The 23952-nt window shown below is 41.4% G+C and overlaps 1 pseudogene; it reads left to right on the plus strand.

The window, feature by feature from the left end:
- Positions 1-5305: 5305 nt before the first annotated feature.
- The window catches only part of LOC123457320, a 45548-nt pseudogene continuing 26901 nt past the window's right edge, over positions 5306-23952 (plus strand).

Below are 23952 nucleotides of genomic sequence, written 5' to 3' on the forward strand. Positions count from 1 at the left end.
AATTCTCAAAGACTTTCATTCCCTGAAACCCTTTGTCCCCAGTCCTCAGTTTCTGTCACTCTGCAGAATCTTTTTGTTCTGCATGAAACAGGCTCTCACCTGTGATGGCTGCAGTTCTCCACATTGGAGCTTCTTGAAAGGGTTGGGACTCCTCACTGTCTCCCCTGCCTGCATCCACATTTCTTCACCCCCCCACACACACACTGAGGATAGGACCCACATGCCAGCTAGAGGGATGATGCACTTACATCCAAAAATCAAACAGAATGACTGACTCACTGTTTGGATGGTTTGTTCTTTGCTTTTTGCTCTTGTTTTTGAGACAGGGTATCAAGTAGCATAGTCTGCCTTAAGCTCACCACATACCTAAAGATGCCCTTGAACTTTTCCAGCTTATGTGGTCACTGAGTATTGAACTCATTGCTTCATGCATGTTAGGCAAGGCCTTTATGGACTGAACCACAGCCTCAGCTCTGTTTTATTCTTTTTCAGTTTTCCTTTGCCTAAAATCTCAGAACTCAATATTCCATTAAAATAGTCCTCTTACAACAGGCATGGGCATATTTATTTTTTTTGTGGTACATTTAGACTTAACTTTATGCTTTTATACCATAATCATATTGTATATACGGCTACAGTTTTTAGATAAATTTAGCATATAGCAGTAGTGAGCATCCGTAATTTCATTGTGCTTACTGCAAAAGGGACATGGAGACATGAGAATCCTCTGACAGGTCAGTGAACAGCTAGCCTGGGGAATGCAGAGGTGATCAATGAGTCCCTGCCACGGACAATGTCAAAGGCAAGAACTGATGGGAAAGATTGTCCTCTAAACACACACACACTGCAGGACATGTACCCCGGATACACTCATCAATTTGAAAGGAACGCTTACTTCATTATCATCTCAGCAATGAAAAACAGTGTAATTGCTTGGCTTTAGATCCTTAGTGATTGGCACACAAGGCAAGTCAGTGCCTGGTTTGTGCAAAGGAATGAGACACCTTGCAGGTAAGTGAACCATTTGATATTGTAGCTCATGTAAAATCCACACTTCAGAGTAGCAGAATCAAGTTCCACTAAAATTACTCATAATATTTTAAGTAAGTGTAAGATTTTTCTGTTGGCACATGTATAGCTATCCTTGTCTACAGTTGGGCATGTTTATAAGAGAGAGATGTGTTTGATGAGCACAGGAGAAGTGTGACTGCCATGATATTTGTACAGAAAAGTGATCATGTATGAGGCATTGGAATGGTGAGGTTGTAGGTGGACTTAGTTCCTCTATGTTTATTTCAATCATAGTACAGTGAATAAAAATTGGAGTGTTCAGTGGCTAACAAAGCCTGCACTCATGATTTCAGAGGTAGGAAATGACAAAGTAAAGAGTCTGAACAGGAGTGAGAAAAAAAAGAGCACACTCACACGAGAGAGAGAGAGATTGAGAGGAGAGAGAGAGAAAGAGGGAGAGAGAGCATGATTGAAATTCAGAAATTACATTTAGGGTATGTTCATCTTTCTTCATCATACCTACATACCCAGTTTTTTGTTGCTGTAGGTTTGTGCACTAAATTATATCAGGTTATTTACTGACAGCATCCATTATTTCATGTGAAATGAAGGTGTCTACATATATTTATCTCATTGTTCATTATTTGTAAGGTTTTCTAAGACATCTTATGTAATTTTATTAAATATCATACTCTCAAATCACCCTTGTTAATTCTTTACATGTGGGATTACACTGAAAGCTTTTCAGTTCTTTCTACAAGTGTTTTATTGTATTTTATTTTTATTGTGTTTTTTAACATTTATTTTTATTTATTTACTTGAGACAGAGAAAGAGGCAGAGAGAGAGAATAGGACAGAGAGAAAGAGAGAGAGAGAGAATGTACACTGGGGCCTGCAGCACCTGCAAAGGAACTCCACACACATGCACCACCCTGTGCATCTTCCTGGGGAATTGAATCTGGGGCCTTTGGCTTTGCAGGCAAGTGCTTTAATCACTAAGCTATCTGCCCAGCCCTATTGTTATGTTTTTTTTTTTCCATGTATGTATGTGTGTTTGTGTGCATGAGTGTGAGGGTTGATATGTTTTTGCTATGCCACACATGTAGAGGCTGCTACAGATCTCTGTTCTGAGTCAGTCCTTTCTTTGTATTTTTACTACTGAAAAAACAGCTTTTGGATTCTCCTGGGCATGTCCCACTGCCATGGGTACAGGAGATTTACAGATGCATGTGCCATTGCTTCCAGTAGTAATGTGGGAGCTGAGGAACTGAACTCAGGATAGCAGGCTTATAAGCAGGACCTTTAATCACTATGTAGTCTCAGGGTGGTCTTGAACTCATGGAAATCCTCCTACTCTGCCTCCCAAGGTCTAGGATTAAAGGCATGTGCCACAACACCCAGATTAAAAGAATTCTCAAATAAGGTAAATGGATCCAAAAAAATTGTTTCTATAGATGGAAAGATGGATTAGAGGTTACAGGTGCTTGCTTGCAAAGTCTGCACCCCCAGTGAGACCTTCAACCAGGGGAAAAGAGACAATAAAACACCAGACTATTTTGGCAGACACATTCAAACTACCACAGCACCCAAAAGACAAAATAAAGACAAAGTTACTTAGCAACTCTTTGAGATGTAATCAAAAGCCACCAAAGGTGTAGGTATGCAAGTGAAGTTAGTTGAACTTTGTTGAGATGCTCTTGAGAAGCTCGTACTTATCTATTGCTTGGTCCAGTATTTCTATCTTTTCTTACTCTGTGCTTAAAATATTTGTTTAAAAAAGTCTTAATAATTGTCCCTCTTAGAGATGCCCACACTCATGCTCTGAGGTCTGTGTCACTTTTCAATGGCCCCATTAAGACATGGGGACTGTGAGAGATGGAGTCTTTTGTGGGACAGCTAGGAGACAGAAGTGGTTCAGAGGGAGGGAGATGTCCGCACTTTAAAGCTGAGGTGGAGGGCAGGAATTGACCATACAGGAAGGAAAGTCCAAAAATCTGGAAAGATCAAATTTTTATCTTTGTTTCTCTTTTTTATTTTTCTATCCTTTCTTTCTGCTGTGGATTAAACCTGGGGCCTTCAACATGCTAGGTGGTCATTCTAAGTTATATCCCCAGCCCAATCAGCTAGTATTTATGTATCTATTTCATGTTTGCTATATGTTGATTTGAAAAACATGCCTAAATGACACAAAAACTATTTTGTGGCAATGAAGGATGTAAGAACATTACACAGAATTGCAGTCCTATGGCTGAACATATACAGTTGTATGCCTGCATCTAGTTGGCTAGCTAGCATAACCTATTTGATGAATTCACAGCCATGGAAAGATCCTATTTCAGGTGCTGAAGAGATGTCTCAATGCATAAAGCGATTGTGATTCAATTTCTTTTTTTGATTTCTTCCACTACCCATGCATGTTCAAAAGTATGTTATTTAGGGGCTGGAGAGATGGCTTAGCAGTTAAGCGCTTGCCTGTGAAGCCTAAGGACCCCGGTTCGAGGCTCGGTTCCCCAGGTCCCACGTTAGCCAGATGCACAAGGGGGTGCAAGCGTCTGGAGTTCGTTTGCAGTGGCTGGAAGCCCTGGCTCGCCCATTCTCTCTCTCTCCCTCTATCTGTCTTTCTCTCTGTGTCTGTCACTCTCTAATAAACAAATAAAAAATGGACAAAAATATTTTTTTAAAAAGTATGTTATTTAATATTCAGGAGCTGGTGAAGTTCTAGATGTGTTTTTTGTTGTTAATTTCTAGCTTTAAAGCACTGTGATCTGATATGATGCAGAAAGTTACTTCATTTCCTGAATTAGAGTCCATTAGGTCTAGGTGATCTATGGTGTTGTTGATCTCATTTATTTCCTTGTTGGTTTTCTGCTTGGATGTACTTTTTTGAGCATGATGATTTTTGGTTATTGTTATCTTATTCTTCTTAGCTCTTGAGATGTTTTTGTTTGACTCTTGCACATGGATTTCCTTTGTATGTAGTGATTTGTTTCTCTCTTGCTGCTTTTAGCACTTTCTCTTTGTTTTCATTGTTAAGAATTTTATCTATAATGTGCTTTTGAAAGTTTCTTCTTTGGTCCTATGGGGTGTTCTCTGGCTACTTGTAGCCAGATGGGCCCCTCATAAGGAAATCTTCCTCCAATAATTTTCTTGAATATGTTCTCTTTGCCTCTGGCCTGGATTTCTTCTCCTTCTGGCTTACCCACAGGACAGATGTTTGGTTATTTTAGAGAATTGTACAGTTGCCTTGTATTCTGTTCATTTGATTCTTTGAACTTAGCAATGTTTTTGGTCAATGTTTTCTGTCTCGTCTTCCAGTTCAGAGGCTCTGTCTTCCACGTCAGTAACTGTGATAGTAAGGGGTTCTAGAGAGGCTTTTTAATAGGCTCTATTTGATTTATGTTTTCTGTTGGGTTATTTTCCATTGTGTCCCTCTCTTTGTTTGATGTACCATTTCAGTTTGAATTCCCATTTTGTGTTCTTGATGTTTCCTGGAATCCATTCTTACATTTGACCAAGTCTTCATTAAGCTTAATCTATTATTGTGAACTTCCATTTCTTGGCTCACCTTCAAATCATACCTCTTTTGATGGTCCTAATGTTTTCTCCAGTAAAGTTAAGCCTACTGCCAAATCTAAGTGCTCTAATAGATGATTCTGTTCAATTTCATTGATGTGATTGTTGGTTTCTTTTAATGGCTTGCTTCCAGTTCAGCAATTCTTTTGATCAGGATCTCATTGCTTGTTGTAGTTTCATTTTGGAATCAAATTTCTGTTGATTTCTCTATTATTTTTTTGGAGGCTTCCATTTTGGGACTAGGCATCCTTGGTAGAGGTCTCCCAGTTTTCTGACTTCATTGGATTTTTTTGGTTTGTGGTCTATACCTCTTGGGGAAACAGTAATGTTGAGGAGAAAGTAAGTATTTGTCCTTGTATATCCTTCAGAGGGTGTTCCATTTTAAATGTGAACTGGATCTTTATACTGGTGTACAATAGGATTATAACCAAAGATGCATAAATTGTGGAGATTGATGGAACATCAAATATACCTGGGGAATTTGGAGCCTTGGCGCCTACTCACTCCACTTGCATGCGTTCTTTAGCACACAGCTATCACATGTTGGGGAAACAGGAGCCAAGAAGCTGCAGAGCCAGGAGAAGAGGCCATTGCCTACAGTTACGCATTCACCCCCTGACTCAGGAAAATAGGGATGTCAGTACCCAGGGGCCAGTAAAGATACCAGAGCAAAAGGCCTGATTCCCCAGCTCACCCACAGGGACCAGGCTTCTGTAAGGCAATGTACGAGTTACTAGAACCAGGCAACTGGGAGGTGGTGGACCAACCAGGAGCTTTGGCCTTGTTACTCTACACCACAAGCACCATTGTTCCTAGGGTATCCAGGAATTGGGGACCCAGGAGCACTTCAATCAGGAAGGCAGAGCAAGGAGTCTATTTTCACGTCAAGCTTGCAGGATCCAAACAGCCCAGGCCACAGGGATACCTACTCTTGTTCGTTTTTAAAAAGTCTTTGTTTGGTTAGGTTCTTTGTTTCTTTGTTTGTTTATGTCTTGCTTTCTTTCTTTTTTTCTTTTTCTTTCTTTCTCTCTCTCTCTCTCTCTTTCTTTCCTTCTAGTTCGGTGTATATACTAGATATTAGATTGATGTCAGATATATAGCTGGTGAAGATTTTCTCCTTTTTGTGGGATGACTATTGACTTGGTTGATTGCGTGTTTGCACAGTAGATACTTAGTTTCATGATATCCCAGTGGTTAAGATTTGATCTGATTTCCTGTGCTTACTGGGGTCTTACTTGGGAATTATTTCAGTACATTTATATCATGGACTGTTCCCCCTGCTTTTTGTGTCAGTTGTTTTGGTAGTTAAGGTCTTTATCCATTTTGAGTTGACCTTTTGCAGTTTGAATGATGTGGAATTAATTTCTTTTGCTACATGTATTTTGTCTTTTTCTCCAGTACCATTTTTTGAAGATGCTGTCTTTCTTCTAGTGTGTATTTTGTTTGTTTGGTTGGTTGCTTGGCTCGAGGTAGGGTCTCGCTCTAGCCCAGGCTGACCTGTGTTTCAGGGTGGTCTTGAACTCACAGTGATCTTCCTGCCTCTATCTCCCAAGTGCTGGGATTAAGGTAGAGGTAGGAGTATTACCATGAGTTCAAGGCCATCCTGGGACTACATAGTTCATTCCAGGTCAGTCTGATCTAGAGCGAGCCCCTACCTCGAAAATCAAAACAATAAAAACAAACACACACACTCAAAAACAAAGGCATGTGCCACCATGCCAGGCTTCTAGTGTGTATTTTTGGTCCTTTTGTCAGGTAGCTGTAATTGCTTGAACTTAGAGATTGGTCTTCAATTTCTTACCTCATTTTTTTTTTATTTTACTTATTTATTCGTATATGTCTTTTCTTTCTTGGTTAATGACTTTCCAGGTTGTTTAATTTTTTGTGGCTTTGGAAAATGGATATTATTGTTTATCTCTTTCTCCATAAGTTCATCATTGGCATTTATAAAGGTTACTGATATTTGTGTATAGCTATTGTATCCTGCAATTTTACTGAAAGATTTTATCATCTCTGCATGCTTTGTGGTGTTATATTTGGATAAATTAAATATAAAATCATTTCACCTGAAAAATAGGGCTAGTTTGAGGTATTTCTTACCAATTTATGTCTTTTATTTCTTTCTTGTCTAATTGCTTGAGCCAAGACCTCAACTATTATGTTGAAAAATAATGGTGAAAGTGGGCATCCCTGTCTTATTCCAGACTTTGGTGGGAATACTTTCAGTTTTTCCCACATTAGTGTGATTTAGGTCTTGTGTGCATATTCATTGCTTTTATTGTATTGAAATATGGTTCCTCCCCATTCTCTCCAATGTTTTAATCATAAAAGGATGTATTTTGTGAGATTCCCTTTCTGCATCTATTGGAATAATCATGTGATTTTCTATTCATGTGGTGTGTTACACTTATCTAATTCTGTATTTTGAACCATCCCTGAAACCCTGGGATGGAATCTACTTCTTTAAGGTGGATGATGCTTTTGTTGTTGTTGTTTTTTCTTTGAGGTAGTGTCTTATTCTAGTCCAGGCCCACCTGGATTTCACTGTGTAGTCTATCTGTGGCCTACCTGAAAAATAATGAAAATCAGTGTGAATCCTTGTTTGGAGCTTTTGCTCATTGAGACCCCACCTGGTTAACACTAAGTGCAGGATACTAGAAGCATCTTGGATCAGAGCCAGACCAACCCCCACTTGACTTTCTTCTTCCTTCTTTGAATGTCCACCTTCAGTTCCTCCTTAAAACTATGAAAGGGTCCAAGACCTAAGGTCAGCTGCAATTTCAAATAAGAAAGGGACATGCAGCTCTATAGTCCCAGCCACTCAGGATCTAAGGCAAACAGGAAGACCCTCCTTCCAGATTAGCCATGTGTACACAGTAAGTTCAAGGCCCATAAATACAAAATTAAGCACCTTTGGAAACTTTTGTGGTAAATATACTAAAATGAACTGTCTACATTTTACTGATAGAGCTTGTGCCTGGTATGGGCCATGCCTTGTGTTCATTCCCAATCATTTTATCTCAGTCCTCCCTAGATAACCCAGTTTCCACCCTTGACTTCTTTTCCTTTTAGAGAATTGAGTGTTGTTGCAGTCTGGCCATAGTGGTGAACCACAGTATATCAAGGGAATTGCTTTGGGTAGGTCAGAGCTGCTGTAAAATCTATCAGCTCTCCATTTAGACCCTGAAACCTGTGAGAGCAGTTGCATATAGAGCTTGGATTGCTGTACAGTATGGGAAGCTCATGTTATAGGTTTGGGAAGTTGGTGGGTGAGTCTCCATTGCCTGCTACCATGGCATAAATAAACCATTGGCTTGGTTACCAGATGTTCTAGAAGCCTGATTCCTCATTGACTGCAAAATATTCTTAGAAGGATGAGAAAAGCTTGGGTCATTGATTTTCCCCAGTCTTTGAGGACAGATGAAGTGCTAAGTGCTTTGCAGCAAGATGATCTGAATGGGGAAGATAAGTCTTGTTGGTGTGAAGGAAGAAGTCATTGTTTGAGGGAGGAAGCAGGAGACTGAAAGTGGAGACCATGGAATGGTGGTCCATTGCCTAGGGGAAGTTATTGCCTAAGAGAGGATTTGACTCAAAGCGAGCAAGTGAGGAGTTAGGGATGATCTGAGTGATGCAAAAAAAAAAAAAAATGCTTGATAGAAAAGAGATGTGGAAAGTGTTCTGAGGGAAAAATGAAATTTGTAGCTGGGAAGCGAAGCTATGGTCACAGCCCATCTGAAATAGTTTGTGTGTAAATATAGCTTTTTATCTTTGGCCATTTACCTAAGGATTTATAATCTCTCAATCTCTGAATCTCTGTGACTCTGTTTTTGTCCTCATCCATGAATGTTACTGTCACCCCACATTGCGTCCCCCTGAGACTATCTCATTTTCTATCTCATTTGTCTCTGCTATCTCATTGTCTCTCACTGTCTTGTCCTCATGAAGACTTTCATTCAAGTCTTGGCTCCTCTAGATTGTGGGCTGGAGGACTGATTCCCATTTCTAGGCTGGAAGCCTTTGATTAGGCATTTTCCCTCTTTGAGCCATTTATGCATGTGTCCATGTGATATTTTGGCCTGAGAACTTCCTCTTTTTTTATTTTTTTTTTACCTGGAATGATTAACCCAGGATGCCACTGGCTTGATTTTCACAGGTTTAAGAATACTGTGTCTTCAATAAGAGTGTAAAAAGCATAGGAATAGTATGAGTTACAATTGTTCCTCATTCTCTGAGGATGGATGTTGGAATAAAAGTGTTGTGGAAAGTGGATGTGTATGAGAAAGACAGGTCTTATTGGTGTGAAGGATGAATTCATGGTGTGAGGGAGGAAGCAAAAAACTGAGGAACAAAAAGGATTAGAGACTAGTTCCCAAGGAGAGTGATTGCCTAAGAGGATTTAACTCTGTAAGAAAGCATGTGAAGGTTCCAGTGATAGTCATATAGATGCCGTAGGCATCTGATGCATTAGGTATCTAGAAAGAGTTCTAAGGCAAGAGGTAATTTGGAGATGCTCTGAGTCTAAAAGTCAGTTCTCAGGAAGGAGATAGGCTTGAGTTCTGAAAGACTGAGGAGAATAGAAATGGGGATGTTTCACCTTATTTATTTATTTAAGACTTTCAAATTCCTGGGAACTTTCATCATGGCAGAAAAGGCTGGGTCACTTCATCATATATGCACAGCAAGGAATGAATGAGCACAGCCAGCTCAGAACACACTGTAGGGGTGGATAAAGGACACTCTGCCAGCAACACAATCATCTAGTTGGGCTGTGCCTGCAGGAGACATAAAGAGGAAGCTTACTTTTTTTTTTTTTTTTATTTTATTTTAAATTTAATTTATTAGTTTTCTTTTCAGTAAATACAGGCAGTTTGGTACCATTATTTAGGCTCATCTGTGATCTACCCCCTCCCATTAGACCCTCCTTATTATTGAAAATGGGTCGTGCATTGTGGAGTTAGCCCCCAGTTATTAGTATGATAAATGTCTCTGAAAATCATGACCCAACATGTAACTCTGACATTCTTTCCGCCCCCTCTTCCGCAAGATTTCCCTGAGCCATGTTGGGTTCATTTTTGGTCTGCTTCAGTGCTGAGGTGTTGGGGTCCTCTGAGGCTCTGGCTCTCTGATTTGGAAGGAGTTGATTTTTCTCTGAATTGATCTCCTTCCCCTTTGTGCTGGTATCCAGTTCACAGGAAAACATCACCCTTGCTTATTTCGCCAGTTGTCCTTAGTTTCAGTTGGGCCCCTTCTGAGGTATGTTGGGGCAGCTCTCTTCTTAGGATCTGCATCTATCTGGAAAAGAGAAGCAGATTCTCCAACGGAGAGTGAGTTAGCACCCAGAAAATTGAGATAACACTTACTTTTTTGATAGACAGTTTGATAGGTGTAGGCCCTCTTATACCCCGTGATTGATGGTAGCTTGATATTGTAGAGTGGGCTTGTGTTTGGGTATGGTTCTGACTTGTTTCCCAGCTCCAGCTAAGGGTCTAGTACCACTGAGTGGATCAGTTAGCCAAATCAAGAGCAATTGATTCCTCACCATGGCTGTGTACCACTATTGCACTTGTATGGGTATCACATCCGGTTAATTGTTGCTACTTAGGTTAAACAATGTGTTGCTTGGACAGATCTTGGTCACTTCCCCCAGTCACCTATGTAGCGCCTTCTGGCACTAGACACGCTGACTGTCTGGGGACTGACTCTCTCCTGGCTTCCAGCCATGTCATTCCATTTTATGTGTCAGCTGCGTATGGAGTCTTCAGCAATAGGGTCTTACCACTGGCCTTTGGTGGGTCATCAATTACTCTGACAGAAGTCTGTCATTGTTTTGGGAAACCTTGTAGGTTTTTTTGATCAAAAGCTCATTGTGGATTGTAGGCCCAAGCTGGAAGTGGGGGTTACAGGTCAGTGTCCACTAAGAAATTGAGGAAAAAGATAACTAATATACAAGAGTTAGAGAGAAGAGAGATAGAGGGGAGAGGGGGAGAGGGAGGGAGGGAAGATGTAGGAGATTTAGGTCAGTCTTGATCCTACCCTCTCCAGTGTCTTGTGGTTCAGGTGTTTCCTGTAAGGGACTAGTGAAGGTTCAGTCATTTGGTCTGTCTTTTAGGAAGTAGAATTTTATGGTACCATTGCCGTTTGGGTCCGGATTACTGTTTTCCACCCTTTGATTCCCTCCCCGCCCTCCCATCCATCTTATTGTCTAGTCCATGAGGTACTTGCTGGGTATGTAAGGCATCTTGGGCAAATTCAGGTTAGGTGTTGCAGATGAGTGAGACTATGTGTCGATTTTTTTTCTGTGATTGGGTAAGTTCGCTGAGAATGATCTGTTCCAGGTTCAACCATTTTTCCTCAAATTTCTTTATGTCGTTTTTTCTTACTGCTGTATAGAATTCCATTGTGTAGATATACCACATCTTTGTTATCCATTCTTCTAATGATGGACATCTGGGTTGATTCCAGCTTTTAGCTATTACGAATTGAGCTGCTACAAACATGCTTGAGCAAATCTCTCTGGCTTTTGGTTTGAAGGTTTTAGGGTACATGCCCAGTAATGGTATAACTGGGTCTGTTGGTATTTCTATAGTCAGCTTTTTCAGGAGTCTCCAGATTGCTTTCCAAAGTGGTTGTACCATCCTGCATTCCCACCAACAGTGAATGAGTGTCCCTGCTTCTCCACATCCTCGCCAGCATTTATTTTCATTTGACCTTTTGATGTTGGCTATCCTTATTGTGGTAAGGTGGAATCTCATAGTTGTTTTAATTTGCATTTCTCTGATGATTAGGGATGATGAACATTTTCTTAGGTGTGTGTTTGCCATTTGTATCTCTTCCTCTGTGAATTGCCTGTTTAACTCTGTGCCCCATTTTGTGAGTGGGGTATTTGTCTTCTTATTGTTTAGACTTTTGAGTTCTTTGTAAATTCTCGAGATAAGGCCTCTATCAGTTGGATAACCTGCAAATATTTTCTCCCACTCTGTGGGTATTCTATTGGCTTTGTTTATTATATGCTTATCTGTAAAGAAACTCTTCAGCTTCATATGATCCCAATGGTTGAGTGACTGTTTAAGAACTTGAGCCACTGGGGTTTTATTCAGGAAGTCTTTTCCCATTCCTATATCATGGAAAGTACTTCCTAAATTTTCTTCCAGTAGTTTTCGAGTTTCTGGTCTTATGTTGAGGTCTTTGATCCATTTGGATTTGAGTGTTGTGCATGGTGAAATGTGTGGATCAAGTTTTAGTTTCCTGCATGTGGTTATCCAGTTTGTCCAGCACCATTTGTTGAAGATGCTATCTTTTTTCCAGTCTATATTGTTTGGGCCTTTGTCGAATATCAAGTAACTATAGTTGCTTGGCCCAAAATCCGGGTCCTCAAGTCTATTCCATTGGTCTATACTCCTGTTTTTATGCCAGTACCATGCTGTTTTTATTACTATGGCTTTGTAGTATAACTTTATATCGGGTATGGTGATGCCACCAGAGGTATTTCTTTTGCTGAGGATATGTTTGGATATGCGAGGCCTTCTGCCTTTCCATATGAAATTTGAGATCATTTTTTCTATGTCTGTGAAGAACATTGTAGGGATTTTAATTGGAATTGTGTTAAATCTATATATTGCCTTTGGTAGGATTGTCATCTTCACAATGTTAATTCTGCCTATCCAGGAGCATGGGAGGTCTTTCCATCGTTTCAAGTCCTCCTCAATTTCTTTTTTGAGAGTTTTTTTATTTTCGTTGTAAAGATCTTTTACTTCCTTGGTTAACGTTATTCCAAGGTATTTTATTTTATTTTTTGCTATTGAAAATGGGACTATGTCCTTTATTTCTTTTTCTGTGTCTTTGTCATTTGCATACAGAAATGCTTCCGATTTTTGTGCGTTGATTTTGTATCCTGCTACTTTGCTATAGGAGTTAATCACCTTCAGGAGTTTTGGGATGGAGTCTCTCGGGTCTCTTACATATACAATCATGTCATCAGCGAATAGAGCTAACTTAACTTCTTCCTTTCCAAATTGTATCCCTTTTATTTCCTTCTCCTGTCTTATTGCTTGAGCTAGGACTTCCAGAACTATATTGAAAAGCAGAGGTGAGAGAGGACATCCCTGTCTTGTTCCTGATCTCAATGGGAATTCCTCCAGTCTCTCTCCATTAAGAATTATTTGGGCCTTTGGAGCTTTGTATATTGCCTTTATTATATTAAGATGTGAACCGGCCATGCCGATTCTCTCCAATGTTTTGATCATGAAGTGATGTTGTATCTTGTCAAAGGCCTTCTCTGCATCTATCGAAATGATCATGTGATTTTTATGTTTAAGCTTGTTTATGTGGTGTATTACATTGACAGATTTTCGTATGTTGAACCACCCTTGTGTTCCTGGGATAAATCCCACTTGGTCAAGGTGGATAATGCTTTTGATGTGTTGTTGGATTCGGTTTGCGAGAATTTTGTTGAGGATCTTTGCGTCTATGTTCATTAGGGAAATAGGCCGATAGTTTTCTTTTCTTGTGGCGTCTCTGCCTGGTTTTGGGATTAGGGTGATACTAGCTTCATAGAAGGAGTTGGGTAGTTTTCCCTGTTCTTCAGTTGTGTGGCACAGTTTTAGGAAGATTGGTTTGAGTTCTTCCAGGAAGGTTTGATAAAATTCGGCTGGGAATCCATCTGGTCCTGGACTCTTCTTTTTTGGGAGGTTTTTTATTACTTTTTCAATCTCCATGAGCGTGATGGGTTCATTGTGGTGGTTGATCTGCTCTGAGTTTAGCTTTGGTAGATGATATGCATCCAGGAATTTATCCATCTCCTCCACATTTTCCAGTTTTGTGGAGTAAAGGATTTTGAAATAAGTCCTGATGATTCTGCCGATTTCACTGATGTCTGTTGTAATCTCTCCTTTTTCATTTTGAATTTTGTCAATTTGGAGTCTCTCCTTTTTTTGCTTGATCAAATTGGCCAGAGGTTTGTCAATATTGTTTATTTTTTCAAAGAACCAGCTCTTTGTTTTGTCAATTGCCTTAATTCTTTCCTTGGTTTCCAATTCATTAATTTCTGCTCTGATTTTAATTATTTCCTTCCTTCTGGAGCTCTTTGGGTTGGATTTTTCTTGTTTTTCCAATGCCTTTAGGTGGATGGTTAAGCTATTGATTTGGGATTTTTCTGTCTTTTTTATGAAGGCATTGAGTGCTATGAATTTTCCCCTGAGGACTGCCTTCATTGTGTCCCACAAGTTTTGGTATGATGTGTTCTCATTGTCATTCAATTCCAGGAATTTTGCAATTTCATTTTTTATTTCATCCACTATCCATTTATTGTTTAAGAGTGTGCTATTCAGTTTCCAGTTGCCGTTGGGGCTCTTGTTGGTTTTTTTGTTGTTGATTTCTAGCAATATAGCATTGTGATCTGATATCATGCAGGGAATTATGTCGATTTTCCTAAATATGCGGAAGCAGTCTTTGTGACCCAGTATATGGTCTATTTTAGAGAATGTTCCATGGGCTGCTGAGAAGAATGTGTAGTCTGTGGATTTGGGGTGGAAAGTTCTGTAGATGTCTGTTAGGTCTAAGTGCTCTATGGTTTTGTTGAGCTCTCTTACTTCCCTGTTGAGCTTCTGTTTGGATGATCTGTCTATTACTGATAATGGTGTGTTAAAGTCCCCAGCTATGATGGTGTTGGTGGTTATTTCTGTTTTATTGTCAAGTAGGTTTTGTTTTATGAACTGCGGTGCCCCTGTGTTTGGTGCATACAGATTTATGATTGTAATATCCACTTGATGGATTGTTCCCTTTACAAGTAGGAAGTAGCCTTCTTTGTCTTTTTTGATTGTTTTTGGTTTGAAGTCAACTTTATCTGATATTAATATAGCTACACCTGTTTGTTTCTTATTCCCATTTGCTTGGAATATTGTTTTCCACCCTTTCACCCTGAGGAGGTTTCTGTCTTTAGTGGTAAGGTGGGTTTCTTGAAGGCAGCAGATTGAGGGGTCTAATTTTTTGATCCACCCTGTTAGCCTGTGTCTCTTGATGGGTGAATTAAGGCCATTAATGTTTAGGGTGATGACTGTGAGATTTGATTTGATCCCTGTCATTTTGTGGTGGTAGAGGTGTGTTGGCATTTCCATGGAATTTTTTTTTTTTTGTATCTACTCTGGGTTTGATTGCTGTGATCTTCTTCTTGTAGGCATTTGTGTTTGGTTATTTGTTTCCTCTCTGTGGAGAATTTCCTGGAGTACTTTCTGTAGGTTTGGTTTTGTGTTCATATAATTGTAAAGCTGAGTTTTATCATGGAAAGTTTTCCTTTCACCATCTATTATAAGGGAGACTTTTGCTGGGTAGAGTAGTTTAGGTTGAAAGCCATAGTTTCTTAGCGTTTGGAGAGTATCATTCCAGGCCCTTCTAGCTTTCAGGGTTTCCATTGAGAAGTCTGAAGTAATTCTGATGGGGTTTCCTTTGAAAGTGGTGTGCTGTTTTTCCCTAGCTGCTTTTAGGATTTTTTCCTTGGTGTCAATGTTTAGAGTCTTAATGATAATATGCCTTGGGGAGTTTCTCCTTTGGTCTAGTCGGTTAGGAGTTCTGTTTGCTTCTTGAATCTTGATGGGCCTTTCTTTTAAGAGACGGGGGAAGTTTTCTTCAATTATTGTGTTAAATAAGTTCTCCATGCCTTTGGTCTGAAATTCTTCTCCTTCTGGTATTCCAATGATTCTGATATTAGGACGTTTAAGTGTATCCCACAATTCTCTCATGTTCTGTTCACAGGAACTTTTGAACTTACTGAAATTTTTGGACTCTCGAACTGTTTCTTCCATCCTGTCTTCCAGATCAGAATTTCTATCTTCCACTTCGCTGACTCTATTCTTGAGAGCCTCTAGTGAGTTTTGGACTTGTTCAATTAAGTTTGCATTTTCTACTACTTTCCTATGTATCACTTCCATCGCTTTGTCCAGCTCCCTTTTTGTCTCATTTTCTGATTTTCTTGCTGATTCTTGGAAATCATCCTTGCATTTCTTTATGTTTTCATTTAGTGTGGCCAGCTGATTTTTAAGGTCCTCTTTTTTTTCATTCTCCCTCAACTCTCTTAGCTCTCTTTGAATTCCTTCCAGTGTCTTATCATATTGCTCTAGCTTAGTGATGGTAGCATCCATACGATTATCTATCCTTTGTAGCTTTCCTGTCAGATCTAGCAGTAGTTTGGTCAGGGTTGCATTGTTCATTGCTTCCACTTGATGCTCTGATCCTAAACACTCTTCTATGTTTTGGTTTGTTGTGATCCTTGTTGGACTGGGTGATCTGTCTGGATTTTCTTCCATTTTATTTTTCGTGTTATTTCTTTTGCGCTGTGGTCTACCCATGTCAGTGTATGTGCAGGTAGGTGGGTGGAGCAGCCTGGGATCTAGCTTAATGCAAATCCAAGGCAGCCTGGGGCAGTTGTAAGCAGCCTGGGTTTTTGCTCACTCTTGCCAAAGCCGCCTACCTATATAGCCTGACAGGGGCACCAAAGTTGCCTGAATTCTCACCCAGTAATGCACCTAAGCTGCCTGCCTTTGAGCTTGAAAAGGGACTGAGGTAGCAAGCCTTGAAGGTGCCTAGATTCTGGCTGGGTACACTGGGGTCTGTAAACAGTCTGTGCTCTTCCGCCTCAGGGGAGTGGGGGATGGGTGGCGATGTACAGGTAGGGGATGGCACCTGCGCTGGCGCTAGTGACTCAGTGTGGACTTATGTGGCTCTTGCTGTGGGACTGGGCCCACTGCACGTGCAGTTGTAGTGCAGAGGCAGATGATGTGGGTACGGAATCAGGACACAGCAGAAACTGACCGGCGGCAAGTGATGTGAAAACAGCAGGGCGTGAGGGGAGGGGGGGCAGCTAGGAGCGTGGGGCGCTGTGGGATACCGTGGGGTGCTCTGGACTCGCAGGGGGGAGGGGGCGGATCGCACGGGGGAGGGGGCTGAGGGGGTCCAGGGGGTCGCGGGTAGCGCAGGGGCCGTGGAGCACGCTGAGGTAAGATGGAGTGCTGGATGCTGTGGGACGCTGCGGGGCAGTCTGGGCGCGCGGCGGGGGTGGAGTGCACGGGGGGGGGCTCGAGGAGCGCGGGGGTGGGGCGCGGGGAGTCTCGGGGTACGCGGGGGGATCGGGGGACACCTGGGCGCCCGGGCGCTGGACGCTACGGGGCTTTGAGCGCCCCTGTCGCGTGTGGGTAGGGAGCGTTGGGCGCGCTGGGGGGGGAGGCGAGGGCGGGGCGCACGGGGGGGGGCTCGAGGCGCGTGGGGGTGGGGCGTGGGGGTCTCAGGGCGCGCGGGGGGTGCGGGGGTGCGGGGCACGCCAGGGCGCCCGGGGCGCGGGGCGCTTGGGGCGTGCCTGCTGTGTGTGGATAGAGAGCACGGAAGGTGCAGGGGGTGGGGCGCGCGGGAGGGTGGGGCGGGCGTGGGGTGGTCTCGAGGCACACGGGGGTGGGGCGCAGGGGTCTTGGGCGCGCAGGGGTGCGGGGCAGGCCTGGGTGCCCGGGGCGCGGGAAGCCTTGGTTGGCTTGGGCCGCGTCTGCCGTGTGTGGATAGGGAGCGTGGGGCGCGCTGGGGGGGAGGGGCGTGCTGGGGGGTGCGGGGGGTGCGGCAGGTGTGGGGCACGGGGGTTGTGGGGTGCGCTGGGCCGCCGGGGCGCGTGGGGCTTGGTGTGCACGGGGCGCCGGGCCGCTGGGCGCGGGGCTGCACCCGATGCAGTTATTCACGGCGGGCGGGGTGGCGGGGCGTGGGTCGCGGGGCTGTGTGCTTCCCTCTTTTATCACAATCTGTGCCCTCCCTCTTCAGAAAGTTCCTAATTTCCCTTGAATACTTGCCTTTTTTTCCCTCGTTGTTTGTATTGCAGCTAGGCGGTCACCATCTTGACCGGAACTCCTCTGTCGGAAGCTTACTTTTAATCAGATTGAGACTCTGCCTCAAACAGAGTAAGCAGACAATAGGATTATGTAGAAAATAGGACCTGTTAGAACTCGAATGACTCCCTCTTTGGACTCTGACTGCCACATCATTGTGACTCTTTGTTTCCTAAGAGTGACCCAACCACCCCTCCCAATTATCACATTCTTGGAATGCCTCAAATTCTCCATTCATATAACTTTCCTATAATGGCCTAAACCACCTGTTTGGTTATCACTTCCCTCATGTAGCCCAAGCCCTGAGCATGATGGACCAACCAGCAAACAAAGAATTCCAGTTCCCACATGACCCAAAAATATCCTGTAGGCTGTTTGACCTGCCTGGTCACAGCCCTTGTCGGATTCCTTGAATAAAGTCTGTTCCTGTCTTCCCTGTTTCTCACTTTAACAGGAACCTTTTAATTTTGTGATAATGTATTTATGACATTTATGACATCATGCATGTTGTAACTCATAGAAGAAGAAATATGTGATATATGTACAGGACTGTATTGTCAGGGTGTGTCATGATGTCGGAAGGACTATATGTAAGTAGATCTGGTTGTGTCTATCAAGACAGGCTAATTGTTTAGAGATTCAATGTTTAATAATGCAGATCACCCAGTTAAAATATATAGCAAGAGTTTCTTGGGATGGTTGGTTGAAAGATGAGTCAAAAGATTGCCTTCAGATAACCTGGAGTTATCTGACTTTCCATTTATTGAAAAAGAATGCACTATTGTATACTAGTTTTCCTGATGTTCCAAAGTGAGAGTAGTTCCTTTTCTGTTCTGAGAAGCATAAAAGTCTGAAGCTCTGAAAATACACTTGTTTCAGCCTTGCTGGGATCCCTCCAACCCGAGCCTGCTTCGTTCCCACTGTCCATTGTCATGAGATCCCACTCCCTGGTAAGTGCTGGTCGCTTACACCTCTGTCTTTCTAGTGCTGGGATTAAAGCAAGTACATCATGCCCAGCTATCACAGGTCTTCATCCATTCGCTTAAAATGGTCCCTGAGCCTGGTAGCATGTGAACAAGATATCTCATTTAGTACTGATCATTCCACTGTCACTTCTCCGCAACTTGGTGTGTTTTGAATCACCCCAATGATCACTGCTATCTGAAAAAGGAGGCTTCTTTAGCCAAAAGTGAGAATCCCCAACAATACAGTGCATCTCGGAGGCTTCTCTTGTCAAATTAACAGGTGAGAACCCTAGCATTCATAACACACATAAGTTTATGGGCGACTCTTGAATCAAACCACCACAGGAGGTCATAAGTCTTAGGAGAGAACTACTTTTCTTGTGATGTTTATTTAATAAATTATTCATGCCACAGTGCCATCTAAACTTATTCATGCTTTATTCCTCCCTGGATTATCAAGTTGGTAACCCACCTGGTATTGTGGAGTAAAACTAATGCAGGAAAGAGAAGGTTGTTGAATTGACAACACAGGTTTGTATATTAGACATGGCCATGGGCAATGTGACTTGCATGGAGACTCTGTGGAGTGCTTAGGGTCAACCATGGGTTGCAGCCAGGAAAACTCAGGGCTATGGTTTGACTGCCAAGAAAAGCTGCTGGCACTGGAAGAAGTTATGTGGGCTGTGAGTAGCCTAGCTGGGTGGGTGGATTTCTAACTTCAAAGATTTGTCACTGGTTATAATTATTGGACTTAGAGACTTATTATGAGGTGTTTGACTTGGAGCTACAGAGTTTCCTGATTGCCCTGTTTAACTCTTGTATTGGTTGAATAATTCCTTGATATGCCCCATGCCATTTTTTGCAGTGTGAGTGCTTATTCTGTGCCATTATGGGAATATTACAGCTCTGTTAAAATATCTTGAACTATGGAAATGTTTGAACATCATTTGGGTTGATAAAAACTATGGGAACATTTAAAATTGGACTGAATGCATTGCATTTTACATTTATGGTTATCAGATTAAAGGTTTTATGCTAATCCTTGTGGCCCATCCTGATATTGAAATTTTTTCTAATAACAATGTATTGCTTCTGGGTAAACAATATCTCTTTTAACATATATTTTCTTAGCTAGTAAAGAAATAGGTTTGAAGTGTCATTTACTAAACAAGTATGGCTCAAGAGAAGATAAAAATATCCTACTTTATTAGCACTGACATGTGTAACATACACTTGAGCCAAGATGTTTCAGATTGTGTGTGCTCATTCGACTGGAGTTGCCTGTCCCAATGGTATGCACAATGAAATGTACTTGTATGGGTTCCCAGCATAAGCTTCAGTGAAGTTGACTGATGCAACCTGGTATGTTGGTGCCAAAACACCTTGAATTCACTGCTTATATTATTTCTTTTTAATTTTTTTACTAGTTAGTTTTGTATTCAGCAAATACAGTCAGTTTGGTACCATTGTTAGGCTCATCCATGACTTACCCCCTCCCCACTAGCCCCTCCTTGTTGAGGTATATGGGTCATGCATTGTGGAGTTAGCCCACAGTTATGGGTAAGATAAATGTCTCTGCATATCATGACCCAACATGTGGCTCTGGCATTCTTTCCAGCCCCTCTTGTGCAAAATTTCCCTGTGCCATGTTGGGTTCATTTTTGGTCTGCTTCAGGGATTAGGTGTTGGGGGCCTCTGAGGCTCTGGCTCTCTGATTTGGTAGGAGTTGAATTTTCTCTGTGTTAGTCTCCTTCCCCCTTGTGCTGGTATGCAGTTCTTCAGGATAACAGCACCCTTGCTTGTTTTGCCACTTTTTCGTAGTTTCATCCAGGGTCCTTTTGAGGTATGAGGGGTGACTCTCTCCTTAGGATCTACATCTATCTGAAAAAAGAAGCAGATTCTCCAGTACAGAGTAAGTTAGCCCCAGTACAAATGAGATAACCCTTACTTTTTTATAGAGAGCTTAATAGGTGTGGGTACTCTTGTAGCCCATGATTTATGGTAACTTGATATTGGAGAGTGGGCTTATGTTTGGATATGGTTCTGAATTGTTTCCCAGCTCCAGGTATGGGTCGCATACCACTGAGGGGATCAGTTAGCCAAATGAAGAGCAGTTGGTTCGTCACCATGGCTGTGTACCACTATTGCACTTGTGTGGGCATCACAATAGATTATTTGCTGCTAAGTAGGTTAGACCATGAGTTGCTTGGACTGATATTGGTCATTTTCCCCCAGTCGCACATGTAGCACCTTCTGGCACTAGACATGCTGACTGTCTTGGGACTGACTCTCTTCTAGCTTCCAGCATTCCATTCCATTTTACTTGTCAACTGCATATGGTGTCTTCAGCAGCAGGGTCTTACCACTAACCTTTGGTGGGTCATCAAGTACTCTGAGCGAAATCTGTCTGTCTTTTAGGAAACCTTGTAGGTCTCTGATCAAAAGCTCTTTGTGCATGATAGCCCCATGCAGGTACTGGGTGTTGCAGGTAAGTGCCCAATAAAAAAATGAGGAAAAAGCTAAGTAATATACAAGAGTCAGAGAGAAGGGAGAGAGAGAGAATATGTAGAAGATTAACGTTAGCCTTCATACTAACCTCTCCAGTGTCTTGTGGTGTAGGTGTTCCATGTAAGGGCCTGGTGAAGGTTCACCCATTTGGTCTGCCTTTTAGGAAGTAGAATTTGATGGTACCATTGCCGTTTGGGTCTAGATTTGTTTATTTTGTTTATTTATTTTATTTTATTTATTTTGTTTATTTATTTTATTTTATTTATTTTGTTTATTTTTTCAAAGAACTAGCTCTTTGTTTTGTCAATTGTCTTAATTGTTTTCTTGGTTTCCAATTCATTATATCTCCTCTGATTTTAATTATTTTTTTTCCTTCTGGAACTCTTTTGGTTAGGTTTTTCTTCATTCTCCAATACCTTTAGGTGGATGGTTAGGTTATTGACTTGGGATCTTTCTGTCTTTTTTATGAAGGCATTGAGTGCTATGAATTTTCCCCTGAGGACTGCCTTCATTGTGTCCCATAAGTTTTGGTATGATGTGTTCTCATTGTCATTCAATTCCAGGAATTTTGCAATTTCATTTTTTATTTCATCCACTATCCATTTATTGTTTAAGAGTGTGCTATTCAGTTTCCAGGTGCCATTGGGATTCTTGGTGGGTCTTTTGTTGTTGCTTTCTAGCAGTATAGCATTGTGATCTGATATCATGCAGGGAATTATGTCAACCTTCCTAAATATGTGGAGGCAATCTTTGTGACCCATTATATGGTCTATTTTAGAAAATGTTCAATGGGCTGCTGAGAAGAAGGTGTCATCTGTGGATATGGGATAGAAAGTTCTGTAGATGTCTGTTAGGTCTAAGTGCTCTATGGTTTTGTTGAGTTCTCTTACTTCCCTGTTGAGTTCCTGTCAGGATGATCTGTCTATTACTGATAATGGGGTGCTGAAGTCCCCAGCTATGACGGTGTTGGTGGTTATTTATGTTTTATTGTCAAGTAGGTTTTGTTTTATGAACTGTGGTGTCCCTGTTTTTGGCCTCGAATCTTCTGGGCAGACCATGTACCACTATGGAATGTAACAATTCCTAACATATGCCTTTCCATTCTATTGTATTTTCATTTAAAAAAAAAAAAAACCTCATTTTATTTTCTTGAATCATTACAGTAAGATACAGGTAAGATGTTTGTCTTGAGTCCTTTCTTCCATGATACAGCATCGGAATTTAGCGCTTACTGAGTAAGTCCCTACCAAGACATAGAAGAGTGAAGCTCAAATTGCTTGTCCCTCTTTTGTAGTCTTGGGTTGAAGAGAAATATTTCATTACAGGAGTTGGTGTCATTTGAAGACATAGCTGTGGACTTTACCCAGCAAGAGTAGCAGCACCTGGATGTTGTTCAGCAAAATCTGTACAGAGATGGGATGCTGGAGATCTACAGCAGCCTGATGTTCTTGGGTGAGTTCAATGCCTCTGAGTCTCTGAGTAGCAATTACTTTCCTTTGGATTGATAAGTATAACTATCATAACTAATATTTGGTATTGTTTTGATATTGTACTCTTAAACTGACATACTTAATGGAGCATATTATATAGAACAGATTGGCTTTGCAGTACACACATACATAATCACCAGAATCTTTTCAGTCAGGCTTTGCTTGTATAGGAATCACTTAAAATGTAATGTCGCTATTTTGAATACTGATGTATGTGTGTTGCCAAATGCATACTTACTTACTTATGAGAGAGAGAGAAAGAAAGAGGGAGAGAGAGAGAGAGAGAATGGGCACACCAGGGCCTCAAGCCAGTGCAAACAAACTCCAGATTCATGCACAATCATGTGTACTGGTTTACCTGGGACCTGGGGAATTGAAATTCAGTCCTTTGGCTTTGCAGGCATGCACATTAACTGCTAAGCCATCTCTCCAACCCTTGCCAAATGCATACTAACTTTCTACTGTTCTATACAACATAAGAAGTTGTTTCTTCCAAATACACCCAGTTAATTTTAACCAGCTCATTGTATCCCTTTTCTTCTACTCATTTTCCATTGCAATTACTTGTTTTATTTTTTACCTTGTTATGTAAACTTGGACCTGTAGGTATAATGAGAACATGCAGGATTTTTTAAATTTATCATATTTCATTTACATCCCATGTCTTTTCTGGGGAGAAGTGAAATAAGACCTATTCACTCCAATTATAGCAGGATGTTATAGACCAAAGGAAAAATTATAAATTTCACCTCAGTGAGTGAGTTTATTAGTTAACTTGGAAAGCAAAGGCTTCTATCATGTACAATTTTACTACTAAATGAAAACCCAAATCAGTTTTTATTGATCTCTTTCTCTGTCTCTCTCTCTCTCTCTCTCTCTTGTATTGTCCTTTGAGATAGGGTGTCACTGTAGCTCAGGCTAACCTGGAATTAACTATGTAGTCTCAGAATGGCCTTGTTGCAGTCATGTTTGCATTGCTGGTAGAAATCACAAGACCAAGAGCAGCTTGTGGGAAAAAGAGGTTGATTTTGACTTACAGACTCAATGTGAAGCTCCATGATGGCAGTGAAAAAAGGCTACTTGAGCAGAGGGTGGATATCATAACCTGACCAACATAAGATGGACCATAGCAACAGGAGAGCGTGCCAAACACTGGCATGGGGAAACTGGCTATAACACCCATAAGCTGGCACCCAACAACAGACTCCCTCCAGGAGGCAGCAATTCCCAAATTTCCATCATCTGAGAACCTAGCATTCAGAACACCTATGTTTATGGGGGACACCTGATTCAAACTACCACATTACACCCTTGGCCCCCATAAACTGATAACTATACATAAAATAAAATAAAATGCATTCAGTCCAACTTTAAAACTCCCCATAGTTTTTATCCATCCCAATGATGTTCAAACATCCCTATAGTCCAAGATCTTTTAACTGAGCCAATTATTAAACAAAAAAAACTAAAAGAAACCATAATGTCACAGAATAAACATTCATACTGCAAAAGATGGCATTGGGTATAGCAAAGAAATATTCAACTAATACA

Source organism: Jaculus jaculus, unplaced genomic scaffold (genome assembly GCF_020740685.1).
Source record: "Jaculus jaculus isolate mJacJac1 unplaced genomic scaffold, mJacJac1.mat.Y.cur mat_scaffold_36_1_2353498_arrow_ctg1, whole genome shotgun sequence".
NCBI classification, from domain to species: Eukaryota; Metazoa; Chordata; class Mammalia; order Rodentia; family Dipodidae; genus Jaculus; species Jaculus jaculus.